General features: G+C 40.1%; 1 pseudogene; it reads left to right on the top strand.

The window, feature by feature from the left end:
- The first annotated feature begins 207 nt into the window (after window positions 1-207).
- LOC102469520 (hydroxymethylglutaryl-CoA synthase, cytoplasmic-like) lies at window positions 208-15,453 on the top strand (annotated as a pseudogene).
- Window positions 15,454-17,172: the final 1,719 nt, after the last annotated feature.

Below are 17,172 nucleotides of genomic sequence, written 5' to 3'. Positions count from 1 at the left end.
TGACTTGATTTGGTTTGTGGTTCTACTGCTTTGCTCTCCTACTCAGACGTAACACCAAAGGTGTCCTTAAAGGAAATCACCCTTGTACTACCCTTTCACAACTCACTCTCTTCTTCAGTCACCACCTGGTCACGTTTGGTGCTAAAGGAGGACCCAGCAACAGACTCAGAGACTGTAGTTCCCTGTCCTTCCCCCAGCTCTTTCACCATGCCTGGGTCACTTCCTTTGGGGCAGAAGCTTGCTGGCCAAAAGATGTAAAAATTGTTGCCTTTGAGATATATTTGGTTATTGGAAAAGTCATGATGTATTTTGTTTTTCTGTGCATAAATGCATTATGACTTTTCTGATGATCAATATGTTGATCAAGCAGGGTTGAAAACATGTGATGGTGTAGATGCTGGAAGTATACCATTGACTTGGGCCAGACCAAGAGGGGCTTCTGAACAGATAGAGAAGGTATCAATTCTCTTTGCCTGATTCTGGTTCAGAGTCTTATGGGGAGAAACAGCTTTTCCTGTCATTGCATGGGATGGCTAGAAGTTGGAACAGAGACCATCATCAACAAATCAAAGTCAGTCAGGACTGAAAATGCAGCTGTTTGAGGAACACAGATATAGCGGGGACAAATACAACTGCTGCATGTTATGGTGGCACAGTGACTATCTTCAGTGCTGGAAGTGGATTGAATCTAGTTCTTGGGATAGACGGTATGCCCTGGTAGTTGCAGGAGACATTTCAGTATATGCCTCCAGAAACGCTAGGCCTACCAGTTGAGCTGGCGCTGGCGCTGGTGCTCTGCTACCTGGGCCAAATGTCCTTTCAATCTTTGAGCGAGGGCTTTGTGGGACGCATATGCAACATGCCTGTGACTTTCACAAGCCTGACATGCTCTCTGAATATCCTATAGTAGGTGGAAAACTCTCCTTCCAGTGCCACCTCCATGCATTAGACCGCTGTTATTCTGTCTACTGCGGGAAGAGTCATCCCCAATGGCAGAAAGAGGGAAACGGTAAAGATTTCACCTTGACTGCATTTGACTTCATGATCATTACTCACCATACTGTAAACTGGCTCAGAAATCTCTAGCTCAGATGGATGCTGCTGAATGACTTCCTCAATGACTGGAACAGACATGAAAATGCTATCTGTAGTGGCCGGAAGCCTTTGTGGATGTAAAATTAGAAGATACGCACTTTCATAGAGATGTAGAAAAGGCCTTTATCAAGGCTAGTGCCAACATAACATGTATGAGTAAGCCACTGTGCAGTATATTTTGGATGGGAAATCACATTTTGTATACTGTGACAATGCTCAGGGAATGAATGTAAATTAATTAATTAATTAAAAATGTTTCAGAAGAAAAGTACAGTGCACTTGTCATTAGATTCTAGCTTTGTCCATAATTTTAGTTTAAGGTATTTTGTAAATCAATAAAATGTGGGAAAATATAGAAAACATCATAAAAATTTTTTAAAAAATGATGTGACTGACACGAAGCCTGTAAAACAATCGTGTTCTTGAAAAGTCTCTTTGCTCAGCATGTTTTCTGTTGAGGTCCAGGCAATGCTATGCCTACTCAAATGCCGTCAAGGGCTCTGTAAAACTTCATGCTTCTTGGGTCACGTGTATGCATGAAGCTGAGTTTTTAACAGGATATAATGCATCATGTGCTTCTCTCAGAAGGAAGCAGAGGTACTTGTCTTCATTTAAAATTAAACATGTAGAAATTTTATAGTTTCAGTTAACAAAATTACTGAAAGTACTGTGGTTTTTGAAAAAAAAAAGTCTAGCTTAGAGAATACAGACTTAAAGTATGACACGCACATTGTTTGAAAATAGAAAGATAAGCTTGCTCTTGTTCTAAAATTTGTAATTCCTGAAGTGGAAGAAAAGAATTGGGACAATGACACTGGTTCTGGAATCTGGAATGTTGTGTTGAGTACAAGCCAGCAGTGCCAGGAGTTATTTAAATGACGTTTGCACGGAGAGGTTCTAACTCTTAAGCAGGATTCTGGCACAGAAAGCATGGCATGGCTGGAGCTGTGGCTATTTCCCCAGGTGTTCTGCTGGTGTGAACCATGTTAAACGACATTGACACATGCTATTGGAGGAATTAGGAGAAAGTTTCTTGTTGTAATCCTTCTTTGCATCTTTATTATTTTTTTTTAATAAAACATTTTTGACTGCCTTTTAAAAATATTTTTATTTCAATTTCTTTTATATGTATGAGTAAGCCACTGTGCAGTATATTTTGGATGGGAAATCACATTTTGTATACTGTGACAATGCTCAGGGAATGAATGTAAATTAATTAATTAATTAAAAATGTTTCAGAAGAAAAGTACAGTGCACTTGTCATTAGATTCTAGCTTTGTCCATAATTTTAGTTTAAGGTATTTTGTAAATCAATAAAATGTGGGAAAATATAGAAAACATCATAAAAATTTTTTAAAAAATGATGTGACTGACACGAAGCCTGTAAAACAATCGTGTTCTTGAAAAGTCTCTTTGCTCAGCATGTTTTCTGTTGAGGTCCAGGCAATGCTATGCCTACTCAAATGCCGTCAAGGGCTCTGTAAAACTTCATGCTTCTTGGGTCACGTGTATGCATGAAGCTGAGTTTTTAACAGGATATAATGCATCATGTGCTTCTATCAGAAGGAAGCAGAGGTACTTGTCTTCATTTAAAATTAAACATGTAGAAATTTTATAGTTTCAGTTAACAAAATTACTGAAAGTACTGTGGTTTTTGAAAAAAAAAAGTCTAGCTTAGAGAATACAGACTTAAAGTATGACACGCACATTGTTTGAAAATAGAAAGATAAGCTTGCTCTTGTTCTAAAATTTGTAATTCCTGAAGTGGAAGAAAAGAATTGGGACAATGACACTGGTTCTGGAATCTGGAATGTTGTGTTGAGTACAAGCCAGCAGTGCCAGGAGTTATTTAAATGACGTTTGCACGGAGAGGTTCTAACTCTTAAGCAGGATTCTGGCACAGAAAGCATGGCATGGCTGGAGCTGTGGCTATTTCCCCAGGTGTTCTGCTGGTGTGAACCATGTTAAACGACATTGACACATGCTATTGGAGGAATTAGGAGAAAGTTTCTTGTTGTAATCCTTCTTTGCATCTTTATTATTTTTTTTTAATAAAACATTTTTGACTGCCTTTTAAAAATATTTTTATTTCAATTTCTTTTATACATTCAGTCTCATGTTACTTAGGTTACAAAGTGAATATTCCAACATGTGGACATTCCTACCAGTCCAGTTGACAATACTATAAAGTTATCTTCAATAGATAAAAATCCATTTCTTTATCCCTTATAGGACATTTATATGCTTGCCTCTCTATTTTTCTCATTGATGTTCTTCCTCAGACTCTACTCCTTCACCTGCTCTCTTCCCACACTGTATCTGGTATTCACAACCACTTACTAAGTTTCTATAACCTTTAGTCATTCATTTTCGGCCATAGAGTGCGGGCATTTGGTATATATCAAGTGGAGACATACAATGTCTCTCCTTCATAGCCTGGCTTGCTTCACTTAGCAGTAAATCTTCCATATTCATCCATTTTCTGTCAAAAGCCAGAGTCTTGTTGTTCTTTATGACTGAGTAGTATTCCATAGAGTATATGCGCCACACTTTTTCAATCTGTTTGTCTGTTTGTGGGCATTTGGGTTGGTTCCATGTTTTAGCAACTGTGAATAATCCTGGAATAAACATTGATGTGCAAGCACTTTTCTGACTAAGACTTTTTCTGTCCTTTGGGGAGATACCCAGGAGTGGGATTGCTGGATCATGTGACTGCCTTTTTAGGAATTTTAACTGGAGCAGGGCATTATTAGCTTACTTCTAATGCTGCAGTGGTATAAATTCAACTCACAGACTGACAACCTAAATTCGTGCTGTGAGTTCTTTACTTTTTTTTTTTTTTCTTTCTGCTCAATGAAAATAAGAAACAACCCAACTTTTACATAGACTGGCCAGAAAGAGTATTCCACGTCAAGGTCTAGAAATTGGATTTATAAAGTATTTTCTTGGACATTTTCACCTTAAAGAAACAACTAACAACTACTATTACCTGGGATGGATCAGTAGATTAGTTTTGTAGATCTTTTTGGTGCTGAGCTATGACAAGAGCCTTATAGATTGTAAAATAGAGATAGTTGGAACTAATATATAGAACTAATTTTTTAAAGTTTTATTTTGTGTTAAATTTTGAAATGTAAGTGTTTCAGGTAGCAAGGTAATCTGTTATGTAGTGTTTGTAAAATACTCTTATCTAATACTAGCTAGTAGCAGTTTGATTTCTACATTTATAATTTGTTAACATGACTTTGTTTTAGTGACACTGATATAGATTAATAATGTAAGTTCAAATTTTTTTTTTTTTAGAGAGGTTTTTTCGCTATAGGGCGCGTGCGCTCGCCAGACAGACAGAGACATAGAAACAGAAAGAGAGAAATCACCCCCCAGGGAGGATGGTCATGCCGCAATCCCTTCTCCTCCATTCTTCTCTCGGGATCTTGGGCACGCACACACACGTGCCCGGTGTGAGTTTTAAGCCACCGGGTCCAGGACGTGAACCACGGTCGACTACGTGGGAGTCCAGCGACATAGCCATTACGCTAACTTCCGGTTCCCAATATAAGTTCAGATTTTAAGAATGGTGTGAAAATAATGCATTTAATACTTTTGCAAGTATTGGGAGTTCAGTATGTTTTGAAAAGAGTAATTTAATTGTGGGTGCCAGAAATTCGGTTTTCTCAAATCTATTGCAGGCAAGGTCAGGTCTCGTAATACTGGCACTGATAATTAATCACACATTTTATTAGCAAGGTGAATGACTTTGAAATACAGTTTTAGAGAAATATTTCAAAAAAAAAAAAAGAAAAGAAGAAAGAAGGGTCATTATCTAATGAGCAAAAGTGACATTTAGGGTTCTGTTTTCATAAAGAATGCATTTCCTGATACAGAGATTTACATGGCCCCATGGACACTAGAAAGGGGCTTTGCTGGTTGGCCCAGGAATTGAGGGATTGAGACTAGATGGTGTGGGAGAAAGAAGTCTGCAAAAGAGCATGAGGATGGGCCCGTGTAAGAGGGTACAAAATACCTTCGAGATCTGGAAGGTAGATCTTTGTGTTTGTCTCAGAGACCGTTCCTCATGGAGAAGGCATTAAACAGTTCAATAAATAAACCTGTAGCTGCCAGCCATTTTCTATCATTGGCCATTTCAGGGCTGACACATCTCAGCCAGGCACAAAGTGGTCGTATTAACAGGGATAAAGGTTATTACCTGGCACAGCGTCGTGAGCTCCCTTTCCCATCTAGAGTCTACCACTGCTCAACATCCTATCTTCCAACAGCAGGGATCATTTCCAATCCCTCAACACAGCACTTTTTAAAAGAGGACGACCAACACTTGAACATAAGTTAATTACATGCAACCTGTAAAAAGAAGTGTAGCACACAATGTTACATGTGATAACATACTGACCGAAATTGAAAGGTTAGAGGATATAGACGCATGGAAATGGTTAGGAATACTGCAGACAGTGTGGGAGAAGGGTGTGCAGTGTATTCATGCCGGGTAAATTCATTTTACAAGCTCTAGTGGTGTATAGTGATTGAATGTATAAAATAAAAAAAACATTACCTTTGGAATAGCAGCAGCCTAAAAGAATGTTAAAATGGTCTGTAATGGTTAGGGAGAATACTACATGGGCCTGGCATGTTAGCCTTGGGGAGGAGAATGAGTGTTGAGGCTATTATCAGCGATGTATTGGAAAACATGGGGTGAACGGTAGTCAGTGAAGGCTTGAGTCCAGGACGTCTCACCGGTGTTGCCTAAGAAAGTCAACTAACTTTATTTTCTTATGTAAAGACTTGCTGATAAACCTTTTCTATTGTAAAATTTAATAATGCAAATTTACTTTCTTTTTTTGAGAGTTTTGTTTTTGTTTTTGGGTATAGGATCTTGTACTCACCGGAAGCACAGAGACAGACAGAAACAGAAGAGAGAAATCACCCCTCCCAGGAGGGATGGCTATGGTACAGTCCCTTCTCCTCCATTTTCTTGGGATTTGGGGCTTGTATGCACATCTGCCTAGGATGAGTTTCAAGCTGCTGGGTCCAAGACTCGAACTGCAGCCTGCCACATGGGAGTCAAGTGCCTTCTCCACCACACACCCGTTGGCCCCAGTGTAGCTATTATTTAAAACTTTGATTTTTTTTTAAATGTAAAACTTAGGGAAAAAATTTAAAAGTCTTATTCCTGAAATAATTCCTAGACAGTAGAAAGAGAGTAAAACATTTTCATGACAAAAGTCAGGTCATTCTGAAAGGTGTAACAGGCAAAATACTAAATTAGAAAACTTTTATTCTTACCCAAACCTTACCCTCAAAAATAACCCCTTAACAGTGGTGTAATGGTTAAGGAACTGGACTCCCACATGTCTGATTGCAGTTATAGTCCCAGATCTGGCAGCTTGGCGTGTGTGTGTGTGTGTGTGTGTGTGTGTGTGTGTGTCTGTGTGTGCATGCCCAGAATCCCGAGAGGAGAATGGAGGAGAAGGGATCCTGATGTGGCCATGCCCTGGGGGATGATTTCTCCCTTTCCCTCTCACTGTCTCTCTTTGTCTCTCCAGAAGTCTATATGCTGTATGGCAAAAACCTTAAACAAACAAAAGTCTATTAATAAATATTCTTGGTACATTTATTTTTTCAGGAGTATACCATTTTCTTATTAATTTAGATCCCCTCTATAAATTAAAAAAAAAAAACTAATCTTTTGTCATTTATGTGTGTGATAAATATTTTGACCACAATTGACTTCTGTTCCCTCAATTTATTCATAGTATTTTTGCCACATTAATAACGAACTTGGGGACAGCAGGTGGTGTAATGGCCATGTCGCTGGACTCCCTTGTAGTCGACTGAGTTTCGAGTCCTGGACCAGGTAGCTTAAACTCACACCGGGTGCGTGTGCATGCGTGCCTAAGATTCCAAGAGGAGAGTAGAGGAGAAGGGATTGCAATGTGGCCATCCCCTCGGGGGGCAGGGGGTGATTTCTTGCTTTCTGTCTCTATGTCTCTGTCTTTCTGACAAGCACACATGCCCTATAGTAAAAACCTCTCCAAAAAAGGAAAAAAAAAATATTGAGAGATAATTAGTATATACTAAACTGCACATAAAGTATACAATTTCTTTGACTTAGATGTACACTATGAAATTGTCACCACAGTGTAAGTAATAAGTCATCGCCTCCAAAAATGTCCTCTTGACCCCGGGAAACCCGTCTCTCCCCGCCCGTTTAGATGGGTCGGCATGTTCTAACAGAATCATCTGCCTTCTTTCTTTCAGTACAGTACTTTTGAGAGTCACTCATGTTGTTTATATATCAATACGTTTATTGCTTCTATACAGTGTCGGATGTGCCATAATCTGTCCTTTCTCCTGTTGATGTACATTTGGGTGGTTTCCATTTGCTGGCCATTACAAATGCAGGTGCTACGAAGTCTTTGTGTAGGCATGTATTGTTTTTCCTTGGGTAAAATCCTTGGAGCATTTGACTGGGCCCTAGGCTGCTGTTTAATGTGTTATGAACGCATCAGTTTCCCAAAGTTGTACCCGTCTGTGTTTTCCTAGCAGTGTGTGAGAGTTCTAGATGCTTCACATCTTCACTGACACATGGCATGAAGGGTCCTTCTGTTTCAGCCATTCTAAAACACTGAGAGGTATCTTACTGTGGTTTTAATTTGCATTTCTCTAATGACAAATGAGTATGCACCTTTTCTCTTGTGGTGTTGTGGTATCTTATTTTCTTTTCCTTTCTTTTTTTCTTTCCTTTCCTCTTCTTTTCTTCTTTTCTTTCTTTTCTTTTCAGGTTTTTGCCTTAAGGTACATGCACTCACCAGAAAGAGAGAGACAGAGACAACGAAAGGGAAAATGAAAAACCACCCCCACCCCCCGGGGGGATAGTCATGTCACAGTCCCTTTTCCATTCTCCTTCCGGGATCTTGGGCATACGCACACACATGCCTGGCATGTGTTTCAAGCCAGCGGAACTGCTGTGGGCCATGTGGGAATCCAGTACCGACGTAACCGCTACGCCGTTTGCTGGCCCTGACAGCGTGCACATTTTCATGTGCCTATTGATAAATATCTTTGGTCAAGTATCTGTTCAATCTTTTTAAAGTTGGTTTACTTTGCAGTACATATTCTGAACCTAAGTGATTTGTTTTCTGTATTTGTTGTGTATTTTCTCTAAGTCTGTGGCTTTCTTTCATTAATAATGTTTTTCAAAGACCAAATGTATTATTTTGATGAAATATAGTTTATTAATTTATAATTTTTGTGCTCTACTGAGAAACCTTTTGTGCTCTGTGCTCCACTAAAAACAGATCCTCCCTCCCTCAGGACACATAGATTTTCTCCTATGCTTTTCCCTAGAAATGTTATAACTTGGGTTTTACGTGGATTTCTGTGTTCTATTTCAGCTTAATATTTTGTGCATGGTATGAGATAGTATGGAAGCTCTTTTTTTTTTTCTCATTCAACTATTTAGTTAGTTGATGCAACATCATTTGTGTTTTGCTTTTGTTTTTCTTTTTAATTTGCCAGAGGATACGTTTGCTCTCAAAGGTGGGGAGTAAGAAAGCACCTCCCACAGGGGATGGCAATGCCACAGTCCCTTCTCCATTCTCCTCTCAGGATTTTGGACATGCATTCATGTGCTCCTGACATATTTCTTAAACTACAGGGTCTAGGACTCAAACTGGACAGTTGGCCATGAGGGATCTAGCTGCCTTAGCCACCATGATACAAGCAAGCCCTAGCATCATTTGTGAAAAAATTTCTCTGTCCCACTGACATACCTTGTCACCTTTGTCAAAAGTCCATTAACTATGAAGCTGTGGCCTATTCCTGGGCTCTATTTATCTTTTTGCCAATACTGAACTATCTTGATTTCTTTGGCTTATATTAAGTCCTGATATTGGGTAGGATAAGTCCTCCAACTTTGTTCTTACCTTTTAATAATTACTTTAGTTCTGGGACCAGCAGATGGCATAATGGTTATGTTTCTGGACTCACACATGGTTGACTGTGGTTCGAGTCCCTGACCCAGTACTTAAAATTCACACTGGGTGTATGAGTATGTGAGCCCAAAATACTGAGAGAAGAATAGAGGAGAAGGAGTTGCCATGTGGCCATCAAGCCAGGGCATGGGGGGTGATTTCTTGCTTTCTGTTGCACTCTGTCTCTCTTGAGAGTATATGTATCCTATAGAAAAAACTGTCTAAAAAAATTACTTTAGTTTTGGACTTTTTGCATTTTCTATATAAATTTTAGAATCTGTTGCCAATGTCTATATAAAGTCCTCTACTATTTTAATATCGACTGCAGTTTTAAGAAACATTTAATTTTGTCAATTTTATTTGTGTTTGTGTTTTTCTTTTCTTCTTTTTGTTTAATTAGAGAGATTGCTTCTATAGGCCACGTGTGCTCTTCAGAGAGACAGAAAGACAATAGTGAGAAATAACCCCTGGGGGGATGGCCACACCTCAGTCCCTTCTCTTCCAGTCTCCTCCTGGGGTTTTAGGCATGCATGCACACGTGCCTGGAATGAGTTTCAAGATGCTGTGCTGGGTCTGGGACTCGATCCGCAGCCAGCCATGTGGGAGTCCAGCCACATAACATTACACCATCTTCTGGTCCTCTTCTTTGTGTTCTTCTTAACCGCATTGTATGAATGGACTTCAAAAGTTGATAAAAATGAAATTACTATATGAATTTATTTTGGTATGAAACATTTTGAAATCTATGCATGATTTTTTTCAACTATATTCATTGTCTATGGACTTTTGAAGACTCCCCATAGGTTGTTTTCCTTCGAAGAAATCTTACATGTAAAATTACAATTACATTTATCATTGTAGCCTACAGATCTCATTTTATATTTTTACAGATACATACTTATGTGTGTGTGTGTGTACCATTACATACGTATAAGAAGTTTGGAAATAGCTACTTAGTTGTTGCAGTATCATCTATGGGAAAGTGAACTCCTCTCCTTTAGAATAGAAATACTTCATGAATTGAGGTCCCATGTGGGCAGGCAGCCCTCGGCCTTCATGTCTGGGCTCGGCATCTGTTGCACCTGCTCAGCATGTCTGCATTAACCAACCCTGATGCAATCAGGCCACGCCGATGGTTTAAAATGGGGGAGGAGATGGCTTCCTAGAAGAGAGATGCTGAAGAAGCTTATATATTTTTCTTTTCACTTATACCTCATGCTAAGATTATTTACAAGTAGTTTACAAATGATTTAAAATAAGCAGGGTGATGGGCGTAGGTTATGTGCAAAGACAACTCATTTTACGTGAGAGACTTGACATCAGTAGATTTTGGGTATTCACAGCGGTCCTGGAACTTATTCTTCACAGCTGCCAATGGGCAACTGTATTTCTTTTCCCTCCATTTTTTCCATTGCCAGAGGGCATGTGTGCTTGCCAGAGAGAGAGATAGAGAAAGAGGGGGAGGGAGAGAGAAGGCACCCCCTGGCACATGGTCAGCTGCAGTCCTTTTCCCTCCTTCTCCGTCTGTCAGGATTTGGGGCATGCACAGACACTGCCATGCGTGTTTCTCAAGCTGCCATTCCCGGGATCCGAACTGCTGTTGGCCACGTGCAGTCTGGCTCCCGGGACACAGGGTTTAACCGCTGCCTATGACCTGGCCCTCTGTTCCTTATCTGAAGCCTGGATCCCACACTGTGTCACGTTTGGAAACAATACGTAATTTATAACATCTGTTTTTAAAAATCAGTTACTGATTTCTTTTGCTGCTGCTTTGTTTGACAGTTGTTGTAGTCCTACTTTGGGTATGAAGACCTCATTGTTCCTCAGCAGATCTTTATGTTCTTAGATGGATACAGACTCTGAGGTTCGTGCATGGCTATGGTACAATCTTTGTTACACATCAAAACCACAGATGGTGGCTAGTAGTAACATACTGTGGCCTCATCCCAAACGAACCGTACATGTTTCTAGTAAATCAGTGCTTGCCGAAAGGCTAAGGGATAGCTTTGTAGGTGGTTTTACTTCAGGTTGGGAAGCTAGTGCAGAAAGGGGGAAGGGAAACTACAATTTCTAGGTACTTGCTAGAGAGAGACAGAGAGAAAGAGAGAAGAGAGAAGAGAGAGAGAGAGATCATCCCCTGTGGGATGGCCACACCACAATCTCTTCTCTTCTCTCAAGATGTTGGCACACATGCACAAGTATCCAGCATGTCTTTCAAGCTGCCAGTCTGAGACTCCAACTGTGCAGTCAGCCATGTGAGATCCCGTGCCTTAACCACCATACCACCTGCTGACTCCTGTTTTTATTATTATTAAAAAGAAGTGAGCTTGGATGGGTTGAGTTTCTTGCTCAATTTCATGAGGTGAATTCATGGTAGATCCAGGAGAGAAACCCATTTTTCTGATTCTTAGTCCTTTCTAATTTTATATTATTTTGCTCAGAAAATTAGAGCATAAACTCCCTGTGTGACTTTAAACCTAGCTCCATCATTTACAGGCCATGTGATTTGGGAAGTCTATACAATAGAGATATGGACAAAATCTACACCTTGGTGTTATAGGGAGTGAATGCGTGTGAAGAACCCACACACTTGGTAAGAGCTCAGCTTACTCCTGCCGCAGACGCCACCTAGGGTCACGTCTACCCCCTTCCTGTTAGTCTCACATCATCTGTCACTCAGCAATGCACCAGTGCGATTCAGTTCTTGCGTGTAGTATTTCTAAGTATTTTCATATTTTAGAAACTTAGTTATAATTGGCCCATGGTTTGCAAAATAGAGTGAGATGATGGAAACAAGTCCAAAGCTTGCTGGACGAGGAAGCACAGACAAGCGTTTTAGAGAGTGCCTGAAACCACGTCCTGTCACACAGAGCCGCTTTCCGAGTGGATGCCATATCTGAGACTTACGGTGGGATAAACGAAGCCATCGAGTAGGGTCCCATTTCCCAGCGCCAGGAGCGAGGCACTTTAGGGAGACGGTGTGGATACTGAGCTGCCTTGGGCTGTGAGTGTGGAGCTCTTGGAGAGTCTCATACAAGCAGTAGTGCTACGGGGGCAGATGCTCGGATTCGTGAGTGCGGAGCGTAAGAGGCAAGTTGATCCATATTTTTCTAAATGTTATTTTTTATTTATACTTGTATTGCCTGAGGGCATGTGCATGAGAGAGAGAGAGAAAGAGAGAGAGAGAGAGAGAGAGAACCCCCTAATGAAGCAAGGTCATGGTGCAGTCCTGTCCCCTCTGTTGCTCTGTCCCGTCGGGATTCGGGCATGCGTGCACATGTGCCTGGAGTGTTTCTCAAGCCAGTCGGCCATGTGGGATCCAGCTCCCTTTATCTATTCAAGGAGCTTGAAAAATATTCCAAACTGAGGCTAAGGAAACTACTTTTGAATCCTGTCCTTGATACTAACTACTTTTATTTCTTTGGGAAACTATTTAAACCTACGTTTTCCAACATGGTAGCCACTAGTCACATGCGAATTTAAAATAAAAATAAAGTGAAATAAGATTAAAAATTCAGTTTGTTAATTGCTTCAGCCACAAGTGCTCGGTAGTCAGGTACTGAACTGCATGGAATAGCATTTCCGTCACTTCATAAAGTTCTTTTCACAGCAGAAGAAGCCTTTCTGGACTGACCTTCCACCTCTAAAGTAAGTGCGTGGCCTCCTCGGCTGTTCTTAGTCTAATATTCTAAGCCTTACATGGTGAAAAATTTAAATTGGGGTGGGTATACTGAAGCTGTGTAATGCAATAATCTCTGTAAGATTCTACTAATTCCTAGAAATAAAATTTGGAGGAATTCCACAGTAATCAAACTACCAGTGTCACCAGTGGCCTCTGCCTTTGCATCCTCCTCTTCTTCTTCTTTTTCCTCTTTCAAGATAAAGGCCATTTGTCTTAAATTACAAGGCGGACCAGTCCAATCCACAGGCAGCAGGCAGCTGGCTTTGTAAAGGTGGCATGACCTGTCACACTTAACATGGTGGACTTATGCATACAATGGCCCGCAGACTCAACGGCTTAACATAGCAGGTTTACTTCTTTCTCATGTTAAATCGTCACAGAGGCTGCGAGGAGCTCTGCTTTGCATTACGGTTTTTCCTGGGTCCATGCTCACAGAGAAGCTCTTCACTGCAACAAAGGAAGGAAAAGAGCTGCAAGTCTCGGCGTGGCATTTGGAGCTCCTTCCTGGGAGCCACGTGCCACTTACGCTCACGTCACCTTGCCCAAAGTGCATTCATGAGCACATGTAACCCAGTGGTACAGGTTAGTACAGCGCCACTTTGTCCCTGCAAAGCCAATGGAATCTCTCATCGAGAGCACACATGACACCTCAGTGTGCATGTGTCGTCCCCCAGGTAAGAAAGTCATCGGCAGATATACTTCGGGTCACACATGTTACAGTGCATGCTAGCACACCTTAGAGCTTCCCATGGGGCCAGTCAGGGGAGGTTAACATTTCCAGTGCAGCAGCTGGGAGCAGCTGCCGTGGGCTGCAGGTGCCATGCCCAACCAACATCCTGTATGTTATCGCTAAGCAGAAACACTTGACCAAGTCTCCCAGATTTCTTTCTCCTCTTCTTTTCGAGAAAAGCAGGACCTGTGGATTGCCATGTGATGCATCTTTTATTTAAAAATTTTTTTAAAATAAAAAATTTCGACCATTGTTTATGACCTTTGTCTGGATCAAAAACAACTGGACGGGACAACTGGAATCTGAAATGGAAGGCAGGTAAAGGCAGATAGAATCAGGCCCATGGCCAAAGCAGTAGAAGACTGGACTAGTGGTGTGAGTAAAATGACAAACTGCGTGTGTGACACCGAGTGGGTCACTTACCTCCTCTTTCCTCAGATGGGACATAGGCAGATCACGCAAGATCTGTGGCAAGGCTGTGCAATTTAGATGGATTCCAGGAGTTTTAAGATCACCTAATCCTGGGACAATCAGGTTGTCTCTCTAGCTCTGTACACAGATTTCAGTGAGAGCTGCCCAGGGTCATGTGCGCTCTGAAACTCTGCTTATACAAAACGAGCAGCCCTGCATAGAATATCTTGAAAAATGGGGCAGTTAATAAAGTGCTTTGATTTTGATGTTAGACAGATTTGGATTTAAATCATGCTCTGCTAGCTATAAACCATAGGATCTGATCTGGTCACTGGATCTGGTGTGCCTCAGTTTCTTCATCTGTAAAATTAGAAAGATCAATAATGATATTCACTTCACAGAGCTGGTGGGAAAGGTATTTATCAAGTGCCCAATACATGCATGTGTCACAAGAACAGCGATGCATTCTAGGTGACTCTAGGTGGTCTTCGTTAGGCGTTTTCACTGAGTGAACATCACAGAATTCCATCTTTATAGTCCTTAACCACTTTGACTTTGTCTCCAGGCCAATCATGCAGTGTAGCCTTTTCCTGGCACCATTAGCTGTGGATCTGGAGCATAAGAATCATTCAGAACAAAAACAACATGAGATTAAATCAAGCACAAGAAAAACGATACAAGAATTTGGTAAACAAGAGGCCTATGAGGTTGCTGCCAGTGTAATGCCACGTACTGTTTTACAACAAGCTTCTTTATTTTTGTAAGTAGAAAGAGCAGACTCTACGATAATGATAAAAGTGTGGTACATCCTAGCCAGAGCAATAAGGCAAGAGAAGAAATAAAGGGCATCCGAGTAGGAAAAGGGAAGTCAAGCTGTCCCTGTTTGCAGATGACATAACCTCACATAAAGAAAAGTCTAAATGACCTACCAAAAACAAAAACAAAAACCAACTCCTATAACTGATCAACAAATTCAGTAGTTTTAGGGTGAAAATCAATATAAAACAACCAGTGGAATTTTTTCCCCCTTGGAGAGGTTTTTGCTATAGGGTGTGAGTGCTCACCAGAGAGACAGAGGGATAGAAAACAGAAATCACCCCCAGAGGGGATGGCTACAGTGCATTATCTTCTCCTCCATTCTCCTCTCAGGATTTTGGGCACACACATACAGATGCCTGGTGTGAGTTTTAAGCCACTGAATCCAAGACTCAAACCATGGTTGACTATGTGGGAATCTAGTGATGTAACCATTATACCATCTGCTGGTCCCCAACCTATAACAACCTAATACACCAATAGTGAGCTTGATGAAGAAGAAATCAAAAGAACAATCTCACTTATAACAACTACAAAGAAATAAAATACTTACTAATAAATTTAGCCAAGGAAGTGAAAGTTCTCTGTGATAAAAACTGTAAAAAAATTGGTGGAAGAAACTGAATGAGACACACAAAAATGGAAAGACGTTTCATGTTCATGAATTAGAAGCAGAAGTATTGGTAAAATGTCTAGAGAGTCAATGCAATGCCTATCAAAAATACCAATAGCATTATTCACAGAAATAGAAAATAATAATCATAAAATTTGTTGGGAGTCATAAAAGACCTTAAGTAGCCAAATCAATTCTGAGCAATGAATTAATAAAACAGTAAAGCCAAAGGTATTACACTACTGGATTTCAAAGTATGCTATGAAGTTAAAGTAGTCAAAATAGCACAACATTGGCAGGAAAAAAAAAAAGACACATAGGCCAATGGGACAGATTAGAGAACCCAGAAATAAATTCATATTTATATAGCCAGCAGAAACCAAGAACAGCCTTTGAGGAAAAGACAATCTCTTTAGAAAATGGTCCTCAGGAAACTGAACATAAATATGCAAAACAATAAAACTAGATCTTTATTTTTCACTTTATACAAAATCAACTCAAAATGGATTAAAGACATGAACATAAAACCAGAAACTATCAAACTACTAGAAGAAAACAGGATAAACATTTTATTATAATTGTCTAGGCAAAAAAGATTTAAAATAAAATCTGAAAATCATATATGAAAGAAACCAAAATTGACAAACAAGATTATATCAAACTAAAAAGCTTCTGTATTGCAAAGGAGATGAAATGAAGAGACAACCTAGAATGGGAGAAAATGGGAAAAAGATAAGTGTAAATTTTACATCCAACAATGGATTAATAACCAGACTATATAAGGGATGCATCTCAGTATCAAAAAATCAAATAACCCTGGGGCCAGGAGGTGTCATGGTCAGTAAGGCACTGGACTTCCATATGACCAACCATGGTTTGAGCTCCAGACCTGGCAACTAGGAAATCACACAGGGTTCATGTGTATTGAATGGAGAAGGATCATGGCATGGCCTTTTCCCCTGGGGGATGATTTCTCACTTTCCCTCTCTCTGTCACTCTGTGTTTCTCTCCAGCAAGTGCACATGGCCTGTGGCAAAAACTTAAAATAAATAAATAAAATAACTCAATTTTTAAAATGGGCAAACAACCTGAGAGCCAACAAACATATGAAAAAATCCGCAATATCATTAATCATTAAGGAAATGCAAATCACAGCCATAATGAAGTATCTCTTCTCAGTTAGAATAATAATTATCAAAAACACCAAAAAATAAAAAAAAAACAAACCAAAACAAACAAACAAAAAAATGTTGGTGAGGATTCAGAGAAAGGAACTCTTTTATACTGTTGGTGAGAATGTGAATTAGTAGAGCTGTTATAGAAAACAGTACAGAGTTTTCTCAAAAATGGAAACATAGAACTAGCCATGATCCAGCGGTCCTGCTGCTAGGCTTAGAACTGAAAGAGAGGGAACCTGTATGTTGTACAGAGACCTGCACCCGTGTTCACTGCGGTGCTGTATGACAGCCAAGATGGGGACCGCCAACGTCCATCAACCAACGAAGGGAGAAGGAAAACGTGGTGTGTATGTGCATATACACACACAATGGAATGCTATTCAGTCATTGAAAAGAATGAAATCCTGTCATTTGTGAAGCAGGGAAACACATTATGTTACGTAAAAAAAAGTCAGGCACAGAAAAAAGAGAAATACTGCACAAATGTGGAAATTGAAAAGGATAACCCCATAGATGCAGAAAATAGAAGCTGAGAAGGATGAGAAAGAAGGGGATAGGGAGACATCAATCAACAAAAGAAGCAAAATTACAGATAGATGACAGGAATATTTTGCAGGTTTATAAACTAAGTGACTGTAATCTATAATTTGCTGTATATT

Source organism: Tupaia chinensis, unplaced genomic scaffold (genome assembly GCF_000334495.1).
Source record: "Tupaia chinensis unplaced genomic scaffold, TupChi_1.0 Scaffold139897_1, whole genome shotgun sequence".
In the NCBI taxonomy this organism is placed as follows: Eukaryota; Metazoa; Chordata; class Mammalia; order Scandentia; family Tupaiidae; genus Tupaia; species Tupaia belangeri.
The sequence above is the reverse complement of the archived record's forward strand: the minus strand, read 5'-3'. Positions and strand labels throughout refer to the sequence as shown.